The 14,869-nt window shown below is 41.2% G+C and overlaps 1 long non-coding RNA gene across 2 annotated transcripts in view; it reads left to right on the plus strand.

The window, feature by feature from the left end:
* LOC118565159 overlaps window positions 1-4,051 on the plus strand; it is a 63,868-nt gene extending 59,817 nt beyond the window's left edge. For both annotated transcript variants that reach the window (XR_004932224.1, XR_004932225.1), the window contains one exon: window positions 2,733-4,051. This is a non-coding gene — a long non-coding RNA (uncharacterized LOC118565159). The remainder of the gene's footprint in view (window positions 1-2,732) is intronic.
* Window positions 4,052-14,869: the final 10,818 nt, after the last annotated feature.

Genomic DNA, 14,869 nt, shown 5'->3' on the forward strand with positions numbered 1-14,869 from the left:
AGTCCAGAAGACTAAACAATAATTCACAGTCGAAAAACTTTTTTTTTTTTTTTCCTTTTCCATTCACTTCCTCTTTATGCTCTACTTCATATTAGTGTATCACATGAAATCCTGATAAAAATGCATCACAGTTTTCGCCTCAAACATAGAGGGGGGTGTGGAAAAGCTCAAGGAGTGTGATTATGCTCGCAGGGCTCTCTACCTAATGAGGCGCCCATGAGTTCAGCTTAAATTCCTCACATACAGTAGTTGTTCTAAATCCTGCCTTCAGGGAGAGATAAGTCTTGCCCTTTAACTCTCCCGTGGTTCTAATCAGAAAATTCCACCTATTAAACTTCCAATCCATACAGAGGCTGCACATTTATTTCCCCAAATGCTCTCGTAACGTTATTAGGTAATTATGTTTTGAGCAATGCTTCCAAATATCTGAAATATGTTAGAGGAGTGTTTGGCTTCCTGTAATCAAACCACATTGTTAAGAATGTAATGAGGCAGAACAGCAGGTAACAAATGCTCGCATGATATACACGCGCAACGCACCGCGCACGCACCCACGCACGCTGACTTGCTCGGAGATAAAAGAGAAAACCACGGCGGCGAGGATGCTGGGTGTTGAGCCTGCCAAGCACTCACCCATAATTAGGTGGTGATGTAGTGGCTTTTGTTCTCTCTGATTAATTATCAGCGGCTCTCGGAGTCTAAGAAAACAGCCAATTAACTTTATCCAGGTTCTCATTCAATTACTCAGACGCTACACGTGAAAGGTCAGCGGAGGTTGGCTTGTTGTGGTCAGAGTCAAAAGTAAAGAACCAGAAAGGTTCTTTTGAGGCCCGCTAAAGGGCACGGAGGCAATTTTCTAATCCACTTATCATCACTCCTCTGTGTTTTTCCCATTTCCCACTCAATCTGCGTGTAACATCAATAATAGACGGCTCCAAAAACAAGCGGAGGCAGTGGAGTGTGATGGCGGCGCGCGGGAATCCATCCAGTTAAGTGACGGGCTGTCAAAGAGCATTCCCCTGGTTTTGAAGCTGACTCAAAAGTCATTTGTCCGTCTTTAGCCAAATTGTAATCCGAGGCCATCGGTTCGGCACGTCCAAAACTTTTGATAAACGCAATTGATAGCGAGAAGAAACAGGAGAATGCCGTGCGACGAGACTTTTAATTTTACCCTCTAAATGTTGCGTCCTGTCAGAAGCCATTAGGCGGCAGATGCCAGGGACTGGCTGGAGGAGAGGCTCGTTGGGTTCGGCAGCAGAGTTAATTGGATGGATTTACTGAGGGAAGGTGATCATGGCACACCGAGACGATCCGACGGCCGTCAGGGTCGGCGCCGGTGTTATTTACGGAGAGGGTGCGTTCACGGATGTCTTGTCGGCGTGAGGCCGTTGAGTTCACCAGGGCCCCTCATTACCTCGGCACCCTCCAATCACGGAGGGGGAATTTATTGCCGCCACAGGGGAGGCTGTGAGAGCCCCTCCGTGAGGTAGTTTCGCTCTCCAGCGCATTCACAGCCATACACATCACCTCTATGGTTACTGCTTTCCTCACACTCTCACAAAACCAACCACAGTAGGGCCTCTTTTAGGACACACGTCCAACAAGTTAATCAATTAGAGAACACCAATCAAGGCAGTAGTGCATGCCCAATCTAAGATCCGTTTTGGCTGAAACAGAAATTTTGAGGATTATTCAAGGCCGTGGATTCTGGTTTTATACAGAATCCATTAAAACTGCTGAATTGTGTGAAAAGAAGAAGAAAAAGCAGACATGCTCCATTGATTGTCAATGCCTTTGAAAGTTCTTTGCTGCTGCTGCTGCTGCTGTGTGGGTGTGGGTGTGGGTGTGTTTGATCACCTAGAAATAAAGAGACATCGTCCAAAAGCAAAGTTGAGCTGTATCACTGGTAAATAAAGGCACTTTGAGTTAATAGGCCGTATTGAGCCACTTCGATCGGGCTGGAATTGGCTTGTCAGGGCTGGAGAAAGTCCTCCCAGCCCCCCATGCTCATCAATTACACTGTGTGTACAATAATTGTACCGCATTGATCTCTTTAATTCATCAGCGCTGCTGGCTTCACTTGATGCAAGAATGATGCAAGGCTCTGCTGTCTGTGTTGAAGAAACCGTTAGGCAGTCAAGATATACACAAAGGCCAGAGTACATGGGATCAAGTTTTCACAATACTGTCCAAATGGCTTGGTTAGGAAACACCCAAACGTGTGGAAATCTTAAAGGGACTTAAGAAAAAAGATTGGCATGTTTGTGGGATACCGTTAATTATATATATGATGACTTTTTATCTGAGACTAATTGAGATGTCTTTCCTAGAAAATGTGAGCTTAGGAATTCTTGCCTTCAAGGGATCCAGGACGCTATCACGGAAAAATCTGATGTATAATGTACAAAACATAACATGGAGAGGCCAAAGTTTCATTTATTTTTTTTGGATTTTCTGTTGTCAAAAATAAAAATTAAGAATCTGTCATGATGCTGGCGTGTGAGTGTGGTTTTGTGAGAGCTCTTCCTCAACCTCCTCAACCTTGAGTTTGCTGAGGAGGTTGCTGGGGATGTAAGGAGCTGCAGGACAACCGCTCTTCACCTGATGGTCAACCCACGCGGTAGAGCCAAGCCCCCTGAGTTTCCTAAGTTTAACTTACTCACGCTTCTGACTCTTGGTTTCCTTGAATTTCACCTTGAAGTGACTTCCCTTTGTGCTCCGTGTGTCTCCAGGTTTCGCCTTTGTTGTCAGTGCCCGCACCAAGCCCGGATCCCCTCCGCCAGATCCCAATGAAGCCAGATCATTTTCTGAATCTCATTCCTTCGACAGTTGTCTGCAATCTGCTGCGCCGAACCCCAGCTCTCATCTGCCTGCCTGTCTGCTCTCATCCGACACTCATTCACAAAACTCTACATTGTTCGGTTTCGCTCTCACCCTCCAGTGGAAACCTGTGTGAGGAAGTCCTCTCCTTCGGATCACAATCACGCTACCAGGATTAGGAGTATCTCCTTCTGCATCATCATTTTTGCATCCACAAGTGAGCAGTGGAACTAGCGCTCTCACACGCAGCATCAAACCACCTTCCTCCTTTTCCAGAGACCGCCAAGTCAGAGTCTCTATGCTGCAGCTGTCTCCAAAGACAATTTTCGTGTGAAAGCCTTAGCAGTAAACCTTTACTTTAGTCCTGAGGGTAATTTCTGCATGTGTGTCAGGAAACTAAAGCAAAACATGACAGAATCAAATATGGCAGGTCTGAAGGGTTGGCCTTTGCATGACTTAGTTTAGCAAGTACCAACTGAAACTGTTCCTCCCACATTAATCACATCACTAAAAAACGGTGATGTTTAATAAGACCACAGATACCAACTACTTGACTTTTTCACATTATGTGAAATTATAGCCATAAACCTTATTGCGCTGTATTTTACTGTAAGGGAAAACCTTTCCCTGATTTTCAAAACATTTCACAAATCCATCCACTGTCTACACCTGCTTCTCCATGCAGGAGGATGTTGGTGCTTATCTCCAGTGCTCATTAGGCAAGAGGCGGGGTACACCCTGGACAGGTTACCAGTCCATCACGGTGACACACAAGCTGGCACACACACAATCACTTTTTAGGGCTACTTGGAGAGACCAATTAACCTAAGAGTCATGGTTTTGGACTGGGAGGAAGTCTGAGTACCAGGAGGGCACTCACACATGCACGGGGAGAACCTGCAGAAAACCAACAGGCTGGGGTTTAACCCAAATCTATCTTGCTGTAAGGCAACAGCGCTACCAGCTGCGACATTGTGCATCTCCCCATTTTACAAATAAAAACCTGAAAAGTGTGGCGTGCGTCTATAATCAACCCACCCCTCGAGTTAAAACAGCCACAAGTCTTCTGCATATCTTACATACTGACATTTTTGGTCAGCTCGAGCTCAGATTGGTTGGAAGGCATCAGTGAATAGAAGAATCCTTCATTGTCACTCAGTGGAGGAATTCAGGTGTCCCAGCAACACAGTGAAAGGCAAATGGAAGCATGTAGATACAAAACGTAAATATTCAATTCAATTCAATTCAGTTCAATTTTATTTATATAGCGCCAAATCATGAAACATGTCATCTCAAGGCACTTTACAAAGTAAAGTTCAATCATATTATACAGATTGGGTCAGATTATACAGATTGGTCAAAATGTCCTATATAAGGAAACCAGTTGATTGCATCAAAGTCCCGACAAGCAGCATTCACTCCTGGGGAACCGTAGAGCCACAGGAAGAGTCATCTGCATTGTACATGGCTTTGCTGCAATCCCTCATACTGAGCAAGCATGAAGCGACAGTGGGAAGAAAAACCACCCATTAACGGGAAAAAAAAACTCCGGCAGAACCGGGCTCAGTATGAACGGTCATCTGCCTCGACCGACTGGGGTTACAGAAGACAGAACAGAGACACAACAAGAGAGACAAAAAAGCACAGAAGCACACATTGATCTAGTAATCTGTTCTACATTAGATGGTAGTAGCGGGTGAGCCGTCTTCTCTGGATGATGTCACAGTTAACAGAACGCCAGACCAGGTGTACCTACTATGAAGAGAAAAGAGAGAGAACAGAAAGTTAAAGCAGAAATGACAACACATAATGCATAATTGAAGAACAGTAGAACTCAATATAGTGAGAAAATTAGATCCTGATATACTCCAGTAACCTAAGCCTATAGCAGTAAAACTATAAAGGTGGCTGAGAGTAACATGAGTCACTAGTTATAATTTTTGTCAAAAAGAAAAGTTTTAAGCCTAGTCTTAAAAGTAGACAGGGTGTCTGCCTCACGGACCAAAACTGGGAGTTGGTTCCACAGGAGAGGAGCCTGATAGCTAAAGGATCTGCCTCCCATTCTACTTTTAGAGACTCTAGGAACCACCAGCAGACCTGCGGTCTGAGAGCGAAGTGCTCTGTTAGGAACATACGGGGTAATCAGAGCTCTGATATATGATGGAGTTTGATTATGAAGGGCTTTATACGTTAGAAGAAGAATTTTAAATTCTATTCTTGATTTAACAGGAAGCCAATGAAGGGAAGCTAAAATTGGAGAAATATGATCCCTCTTGTTGATTTTCATCAGAACTCTTGCTGCAGCATTTTGGATCAGCTGAAGGCTTTGAACTGCATTTTGTGGAATTCCGGATAGTAAAGAATTACAATAGTCCAGCCTTGAAGTAACAAATGCATGGACCAGTTTTTCAGCATCACTCCTGGACAGAATGTTTCTAATTTTGGCGATATTCCGGAGGTGAAAAAAGGAAACTCTGGAAACCTGTTTAATATGGGATTTAAATGACATGTCTTGGTCAAAAATAACACCAAGATTTTTAACTTTATTACCAGAGGCCAGTTTAATGCCACCCAGATTAAGTGATTGGTTAAGAAGTTTATTTTTTGAGGACTCTGGCCCAAAGATTAAAACTTCGGTCTTGTCAGAATTTAGATGCAGGAAATTTAAAGTCATCCAGCTTTTGATGTCATCAAGACATGACTGCAGTCGAAGTAATTGATTGGATTCATCAGGATTTATGGATAAATATAGCTGAGTATCATCAGCATAACAGTGGAAATTAATCCCATGCTGTCTGATAATTTTGCCTATCGGAAGCATATATATAGTAAAGAGAATTGGTCCAAGGACTGAACCCTGTGGTACTCCACAGGTGACCCTAGAGTTTGAGGAAGATTTATTATTAACATGAACAAACTGGAATCTGTCTGACAGATAAGATTTAAACCAGCCTAATGCTTTCCCCTTAATCCCTACAGTATGTTCAAGTCTTTGTAGGAGAATATTGTGATCAACTGTATCAAACGCAGCACTGAGATCTAACAGGACAAGTATAGACACAAGTCCATTATCTGAGGCCATGAGAATATCATTAGTGACCTTCACCAGAGCTGTTTCAGTGCTATGATGAGCTCTGAAGCCTGACTGAAATTCCTCAAGTAGGTCATTACTTTGTAAATGTTCACAAAGTTGATTAGCAACTACTTTCTCAAGAATTTTAGATAAGAAAAGAAGATTAGATATAGGTCTGTAATTTACTAACTCATCTTGATCAAGAGAAGGTTTCTTAAGTAAAGGTTTAATAACAGCTACTTTCAAAACCTGTGGTACATATCCATTTACTAAGGATAGATTAATCATGTCTAAAATAGTGCCACTGATCAAAGGGAATATGTCCTTAAACAACTTGGTTGGGATTGGGTCTAACATACAGGTAGAAGGTTTAGATGAAGCTAAAATTTTAGATAGCTCAGAAAGCTCTACTGCTTCTAAACAGTTCAAACACTGCGCAGATTCTAAAGATTCCTCCAATGCTGCCTCACTTACTGAGGACGAGGTAATCATGTTTGGGAGGATGCCAATTATTTTATTTTTAATGGCATCAATTTTATTTATGAAGAATCCCATAAAATCATTACTACTGAGAGCTAAGGGAATGGATGGATCAACAGAGCTGTGGCTCTGGGTAAGTTTGGCAACTGTACTAAAGAGAAATCTAGGATTATTTTTATTCTCTTCAATTAATGATGAAAAATATGCTGCTCTAACTCTGCAGAGGGTCTTGTTATACAACAATAGTCTGTCCCTCCAGATTAAGTAGGATTCCTCTTGGTGTGTAGAGCGCCATTTTCTCTCCAATTTCCTAACATTGCGCTTCAAGGAACGCAGCTCTGAATTAAACCAAGGAGCCAGCTTCCTGTGAATAATCACCTTCTTTTTCAAGGGAGCTACATTGTCTAATGCAGAACGCAATGAGGAAGTCACATTGTTAGCAAAGGTATCGATTTGTGAATGGGAAGAAACAGCAATGCTGCCATCTACAGGGCATTTCTGCAATACTGAGGATATTAAGAAGGGGACAGACTCTTTAAGTTTTGATACAGCATTATCCGATAAAAATCTACTATAATGGAACCCTCTTTTGGGGGTGGAGAATTCAGTTAGATTAAACTCAAATGTTATTAAAAAATGATCAGACAGGACAGGGTTGTGAGGAAATACTGTTAATTCTTCACAATCAATGCCATATGTCAGCACAAGGTCTAAAGTATGGAGCCGAGAGTGCGTCGGTTCATGCACATTTTGAGCAAAACCAATTGAATCTAGGATAGTTTTAAAGGCTACACTAAGGTTATCACATTCTGTGTCAACATGGATGTTAAAATCACCCACTATAATAACCTTATCAGTATTTAACACCAAATCAGATAAGAAATCTGACAACTCATCCAAAAACTGAGTGTAAGGGCCTGGTGGACGATACAAAACAACAAACAGAAGAGGTTTTATTGCTTTGCAGTTTGGATGAGGGAAACTGAGGGTTAAATGTTCAAAAGAACTGTAATTATTAGTTGGCCTGGGACTAATTAATAAATCAGACTGAAAGATAGTTGCCACTCCTCCTCCTCTTCCCACAGATCTGGGAATGTGGAAATTTGAATAACTGGAGGGGGTTGACTCATTTATACTAACGTAGTCCTCTTGTAGCCAGGTTTCTGTGAGACAAAACAAATCAATCTGATTATCAGAAATTAATTCATTAACTAACAAAGTCTTTGGAGGGAGAGACCTTATATTTAATAGACCACATTTTATTATTTTATTTTTAGGTTCAAGGTGAACCATATTGATTTTTATTAGGTTTTTATGATTTGTTCCTTTTAGATCAGTTTTTGATCTGTTAAGTTTTGGCCGTGGGAAAGACACCGTCTCAATAGGATAATGGGTAGGTAACAGTACAGAAGCTGCAGAGAGGTGTGTTAAACTACGGCTCTGCTTCCTGGTCTGGACCCTGGGTTGTCAGCGTTTAGGAGAACTAATAAATCCGGCCAGATTTCTAGAAAGAAGAGCTGCACCATCCAAAGTAGGATGGATGCCGTCTCTCCGGATCAGACCAGGTTTTCCCCAGAAAGTTCTCCAGTTATCAATGTAGCCCACGTCGTTTTCTGGACACCACCTAGACAACCAGCGGTTGAATGATGACATGCGGCTAAACATGTCATCACTGGTCAGATCAGGCAGGGGACCAGAGAAAATTACAGAGTCCGACATAGTTTTAGCAAACTCACAAACCGAAGCAACACCAACTTTGGTGACCTCTGATCGGCGTGACCGGGTGTCATTACCCCCAGCGTGAATAACAATTTTGCGGTATTTACGCTTATCCTTAGCCAGTAGTTTTAAGTAGGATTCTATGTCGCCTGTTCTGGCCCCTGGTAGGCATTTAACTATGGTCCCTGGTTTCTTTAGTGCCACATTTCTCATTATGGAGCTGCCAATGATTAAGGTCGGCTCCTCGGCGAGATTGTCGCTCAGAGGGGAAAATTTATTAGAAACGCAGATGGGTTGGTGGTGATCTGGGGTCTGTAATCTAGAGCTATGCTTCCTACGAACTGTCACCCAGCCAGCCTGGTTACCAGGCTGCTCGGGTGCTACTGCTTTAGGTTCGCTACGTGAAGTTACTCTATGCGGCTCCGCGCTAGCAAAAGAGCGGCTATCAGCTGGTTTTTCAACAGCACGGAGCCGGGTCTCCAATTCTGACACCCTCGCCTCCAAAGCTACAAAAACACTACATTTATTACATGTACCATCATCACTAAAGGAGGCAGAGGAATAACTGAACATCTGACACAGAGAGCAGCAGATAGGAGACTTAGTCAGACACGGAGAAGCCATTATGAGGCTAAGGCTTGGCTAGCGCTAGGCTAACGCTAGGCTAAAGCTAGGCTAACGCCCTATTATCACGCCAAAGAACAAACCGTGTGAAACACGAGGAGTTCCCAAACGTGATGAGCAGCCACAGACAATGTTTTAAAAGTGCTTATGTTAGGAAACAGATGTTACAGCAAAGAGGTTTAAAGATAAAAAGCGAGAGAGCCTGGAGCAAAGCTCCGTCGTTCACACAGCAACAACAGGAAGTGACAGAATACGCCTTACCGCAAACAGGAATATTATATAAAAACAAAAAGAAGAATAACAGGCTGTTCAGTACGGGTACATTTTTACTATAAGAAAATACATTTTACCATTATCAAAAATGGCATACTCAGATAAAGAAAAGTGCGATTGTGTAGGGTGTTTTAAAAAATGGACAGACAGTGCATGAGTATATACGCATGCATACATACATACATACATACATACATACATACATACATACATACATACATACATACATACATACATACGCACATTATCTGAAGCCATGAGAATATCATTAGTGACCTTCACTAGAGCTGTTCCAGTGCTATGATCAGCTCTGAAGCCTGACTGTAACTCTGTAAATGATACCTGATAGCAACTACTTTCTCAAGAATTTTAGATAAGAAAGGAATATTATATATAGGACTGTAAAGACTTAAGTCATTTTGATCAATAGGTTTGTTAAGTTAAGGTTTAATAACTACTTTAAAAGCCTGTGGTACATATCATTTACTAAGGATAGATTTATAATATCTAAAATGGTGGCAGTGGTCAAAGGGAATATTTCCTTAAATAATTTGGTTAGGATTACAAATTGAACATTCAGATCAGTGGATTCAATCTTCCATACTCAAGCATTGGTGTCCTGCAACATTTAGGTGTGTCCCTTGGCCTACACCCCTGAATCAAATGGCTAAATTACCTCATTACCTAGCATAGAGTCATGCACTGCAGAGCTCTGCAAAGGAGTCATATTGGAGTCAGGCTGCAGCACCCTTGAGGACGGGAGTTTGGGACCACTGGTTTAGATGAGGCTAAAATTTTAAATAACTCAAAAAGCTCAACTGAGTCTAAACAGTCCAATCACAGATTAGGTTCTAAAGATTCCACCAACACTGCCTCGCTCACTGAGGACAACGTAATCATGTTAGGGAGGATGCCAATGATTTTATTTTTAATAGAATAAATTTTATTTATAAAGAATCCCATAAAGTCATTACTGCTGAGAACTGAAAGAATTGATGGTTTAGAAGACTCTGGGTAAGTTTGGCAACTGTGCTAAATACAAACCTAGGGTTATTTTTATTTTCCTCTATTAAAGATGAAAATATGCAGCTCCAGCTTTCAATCCTCCAAAGACTGTGGTTATCCCTGTTGCTGGCACAGCTTTTCCTACATCACTTTTTCCTTCCACGCAACGTTATACAAATATCCTGGGATACAGAACTCTATGAACAACAAGCTTATTCAGCAATGATTTTTTTTGTGAATTACTCTCCTTATGGAGCGTGTAAATGACCATCTTCTGTACATCTGTCCAGTCAGCAGTCTTCCCAATGGTTGTGTAGCCTACCACCCCAAACTAACCTTTGGTGTTTTGAGTTAATTGGCTGATTAGGGTGTGACACCTTGAGTTTCCAATATTTTTCACAATAATTTCAGACACTGGATTTTGTGTTCTCCTTACCTGTAAGCCATAATATTAAAAACTACAAATAAAAGCCTTGCAATATTTCACTCAACAAGTGTAATGAATTTATGTACCAGCAATATATAAGTTTCACTTTCTGAAATGAGTGACAAAAAATATTTTCATGATATTGAAAAAAATTTTGTACCTGTATTTAGAAAGTATTCACTACTCTTCAGAGACTCTGTAGAAGCCAATATGTGTAAAGTCTATATGAGGTGGGGAATGATGCGTGTATGGGTGTGTATTTCACCAGAAAAGGCAAAACGGTTTTGACCGCTTGGCCGGGAAACGCTGTTCCCATACAGCTGGCCGTTTTATCTTTCATTTTATAAGAAAGCTAAAGTGGGAATAAATCGTCTTTTAACTGCAAGAACTGCGTCTGGACGTTTCCTGTTTACCATCTCACCCCAGCAGATGCGTGTCAACCATAAGAGTACGATTTAAAAACACTCCGGTGGCTTTAAGCATCGGCTTAGCCCCTACACACTCTTTTTAAAAAACCAAACAGGAATCTATGGTGAATGAAGACTTTTTACAATGAGCAGCAGGTCCTGTCGTGCTACCCATCAGCACGCACTCCCTCCCAGCTGCAGTCAGCGCAGGAGACACTCCCCTCTACCGAAGTCTTCCTTTGAGTTCGTTGTGTCTCTGCTCTGTCTTCTGTAACCACCAGTCGGTCGAGGCAGATGACCGTTTATCCTGAACCTGGTTCTGATGGAGATTTTTCCTTCCCGTTGATGGGGAGTTTTTCTCTCCACTGTCGCTTCATGCTTCCTCGGTATGAGGGATTGCTGCAAAGCCATGGACAATGCAGACGACTCTCCCTGTGGCTCTACACTTCTTCAGGAGGAGTGAATGCTGCTTGTCAAGACTTTGATGCAATCAACTGGTTCCCTTATATAGGAAATTTTTTGACCAATCTGTATAATCTGACTCAATCTGCATAATCTGATTGAATTTGACTTTGGAAAGTGCCTTGAGATGACATGTTTCATGAATTGGCACTATATAAATAAAATGTAATTGAATTGAATTGAATCAAACTGGGACACTTTTGCTGGTCCCAGTCCTGGATGAAGAAGAAAGGGTTGGAACCATGACATTGCAAACACGAATCCTCAGAAGCATTTCAGTTTGAAGTTCTAAAGACATGGGTAAAGCTATTTGAAGTCAATCTGAAGTCAAGACGTTTTAATCTAAATGAAACAAAAGCCAGGTCCATGGACTTTGAAGTCAAGAAAAGCTTCATGGACAGCATGTGCCCTCTACCTCCATTGAGCAGCATATTGGTTATGAGGATGACCTCCCATCGCATCACCAGCTAGGGACCAAGGAAAGAAGTAGCGAGCTCTACATAATAGCTAATTTGCCATGTGAGAACCATGGGATTGAGGCAAAAGCTCTTTCAAACTTCTTCTAAGCATGGTATCCCTCCTATCCAGGTTTCACAGTGTGAAAACATTGCTAAAAGAAGCCAGAGAGCTTTGAAAAAGCACATGCCACGATAAAAGTGGATTGAAGTTCAAGAGAAATAGATTATTATACCAGGACACAACGGTTTGGCTTAGATGTGAAAAGATATCCCACAGAATCCACCTGTCTTATGTTAGGCACACAGTTATCTTTTTGAGTCTTTCATCCAGCTGGGTAGAAATAATGCATTAGCATTCAAGTAGTTCCTCACAAATCTCCCTTATGCACAAAAGGAATCATCCAAAAGAATAGTCCAGAAATCACCTACTCAGCATCTTACTTATCGCCCCTGCCACCCGGTAGATGTCAGAAAGTGGGCGAAAGACGGGGCGAATGGAAGACCTCCCGAGTTGCCAGGTAAAAAAAAAAAAAAAAAAAAAAGCATGGGGTGGACGAGGCTGAATTGATTTTCAACACTATATTATGAAGACATATCTTCTCTTTTCCATTCACACCCCACACGCGCTGACACGCTGCTGTCTCCGCACGTTATCCTCCCCACGGTGTTATCTTTCTCACTCTTTATTGCTCTCGCACACAGCGTTTGCCACAGAGCCTTACAGATGTTCTTTCTCCCAGAGGCGGCCAAGCCACTCTCTCACGTTTCAGCAGACTGGCTTTATTATCATATTTGGTGTAATTGAATTAAGCAGCAGTCACTTCGGCTGTATTTGTGCTACAAGATAAGCACAATAAAAAGTAAAGTGCTTTTGATGCCTCATAATTGAATTTTGGGTCCTTGATGTCATTACCCTTTCTGTGTGGCAAACAGTTTTAGTCTGAGTAGACTCGTTTTTACTTGTCTGTGGGGATTCAAATATGAGCTGCTCCGTGGGGCGGTTGCTGGCACTGTTGCCCTGCTGCAGGAAGGTCCAGGATTGGAATCCTGGCCTTTGCTCTTTCTGTATGAAGGTTACATGTTCTCCCTGTGCAAGGTAAGAAAAAAATATATATTTTAGATTAACTGGTTTCTCTGAATTGCCTGTGTCTATACGTGTGAGTGTAGCTGTTTGTCTTGAGTGTCTCTGTGTTCCTTTGCAATGGACATGATCTGTCCAGAGGTTCCATGTTCTCACTGTGGATATCTTGATTTTTTGTTTTCGTTTTTTTTTTTTTTTTTTTTTTTTTTTTTCTGCAGTGGTCTAAAGGAATGGGACGTAGATAAATTGGTTACTTTAAATTGTGGCTATAGCTCTGGGTCTTCATATGACATGATCATAGGTGACCATATATAGCACTGCAAAAAGGGAGCTAAAAGTAAGTAAAATATTCTTGAATTTAGTTTATTTGCCCTTGATTTGAGCGGATAAATAAGATTTCCTGCCAATGGAATAAGATTTTTGCACTTAAAATAGAAAAAAACTCATCTCCATCTTATTTCAAGTGCAGTATATCTAATTATCTTATTTTTTTGGTTTAGAAATACTCATTCCATTGCCAGAAAATCTTCTTCACCTGCTCAAATCAAGGACAAATACACTCATTTCAAGAAAATGTTTTTGAAATGGGTTTTTTTTTTTTTGCATTGGGATGAGCATAGGTAAGATGGACCGGCAAATCAACAGCTTCTCTTTTAGGTTCAGGTCTTTTTTCCAAATTGTAGACAGGAGTACTGCATTGCTGCAGATTAGGCCCTAATCTGTCTACCCATCTCCATGTCCTGCTTTGTCCTTACATCACTTGAGAGCAAGTGATGGAAAGCAATGAAGGTCATTGCTTGAAGTTTCCCAGTGCAAATCCTGATTTGCAAAAAGCAAAGATGGTACCCGGAGCTTTTTAAATCGGACAACCTTCTCTCCATGACTATTGTTACATCCACTGACAGGTCTTGTTTAAGTGTGTTCAAAATTTCTGTTATGGATGCACAATTATCAAATTAAAAGCACACGAGTGATTAAACAAGATAATTTAAAGAACAACTAAATTTACCCCAAAAATAAGATGTGATATTTTTTTTACAATATTTTAATTTTAAGAATCTGTCACATTTCCTATAGGAAATGGATGTGCAAAGCACTGTAGATGCACATCTTGACCACATTGCCCTCACTAAAAGATGGTTATCCAGTTTGCAAATTCGTTTCGGGCATAAATATGAAATATTTGTCTGTTTTCAGCAATACAAACAGGAATTGGGTCAGTCTTTCCTTGAAAACATTTGCTGTGTTAAGCTAGTTTTAGGAAATGAATTAAATCAAGGCTTTGGTGCACCAAATTTCAACATGTCTTTGATAAGTTTGCCATAATTGAAAATAAAAAGTCTCCTTTTACATCAACCACCGGTGTTGGTGGCCCAAATTCTTGATTTGCAGTTGGGCGCTGCACAAATTCAGTCCAGGGACCGTAAATGACCCCAGGGCGCACTTTGGACTTCCATGGTCTAGATAATGACAGAAGAGATAAACAGACATTTAAGATGATTATTTTCTACAATAGTTTAGCTTTCTTTTATGCAGACTGGTCCTAAGCTACAGGGAGAGTTCAGATCAACATAACAAACCAAACAACCCTAAAAAAAAAAAAAAAATTAAACTTACCTTACTCCAGGAAACTAAATATTCAAAACAGCAAATAATCGACCTAAAAAAATAACAAACAGGAAAAATTTAATTAAACAGAAGGCAGCTCTTCCTACAAAGCTGATATGACCAATAAGTTCCTCTGCTGCAAAAGCATAAAGGGGTGTTTAACGTTGCTTTCCATTTTCAGTGGGAACTCTGAAATCCTGGCTTCCGAGCAGAGAAATCAACTTTAATGGCCGCTATAGTCGGACTTTTCCCTCGGAGATCTGGAAAAGTTTTTAAGGCCGATTGTTGGATCCAATATGGCAGCTCCTCACACCAACAACAGTAAGCTGTGATAAAACAGGTTTATTTTACCAGTAACCGTTGTAAGAGTGCTTCTAAAATCATCGTTGGCATGTAGCAGCTGCAACTCTAAACCAAACAAATCAAAAGTGG

This window comes from Fundulus heteroclitus, chromosome 13 (genome assembly GCF_011125445.2).
Source record: "Fundulus heteroclitus isolate FHET01 chromosome 13, MU-UCD_Fhet_4.1, whole genome shotgun sequence".
Taxonomy (NCBI): Eukaryota; Metazoa; Chordata; class Actinopteri; order Cyprinodontiformes; family Fundulidae; genus Fundulus; species Fundulus heteroclitus.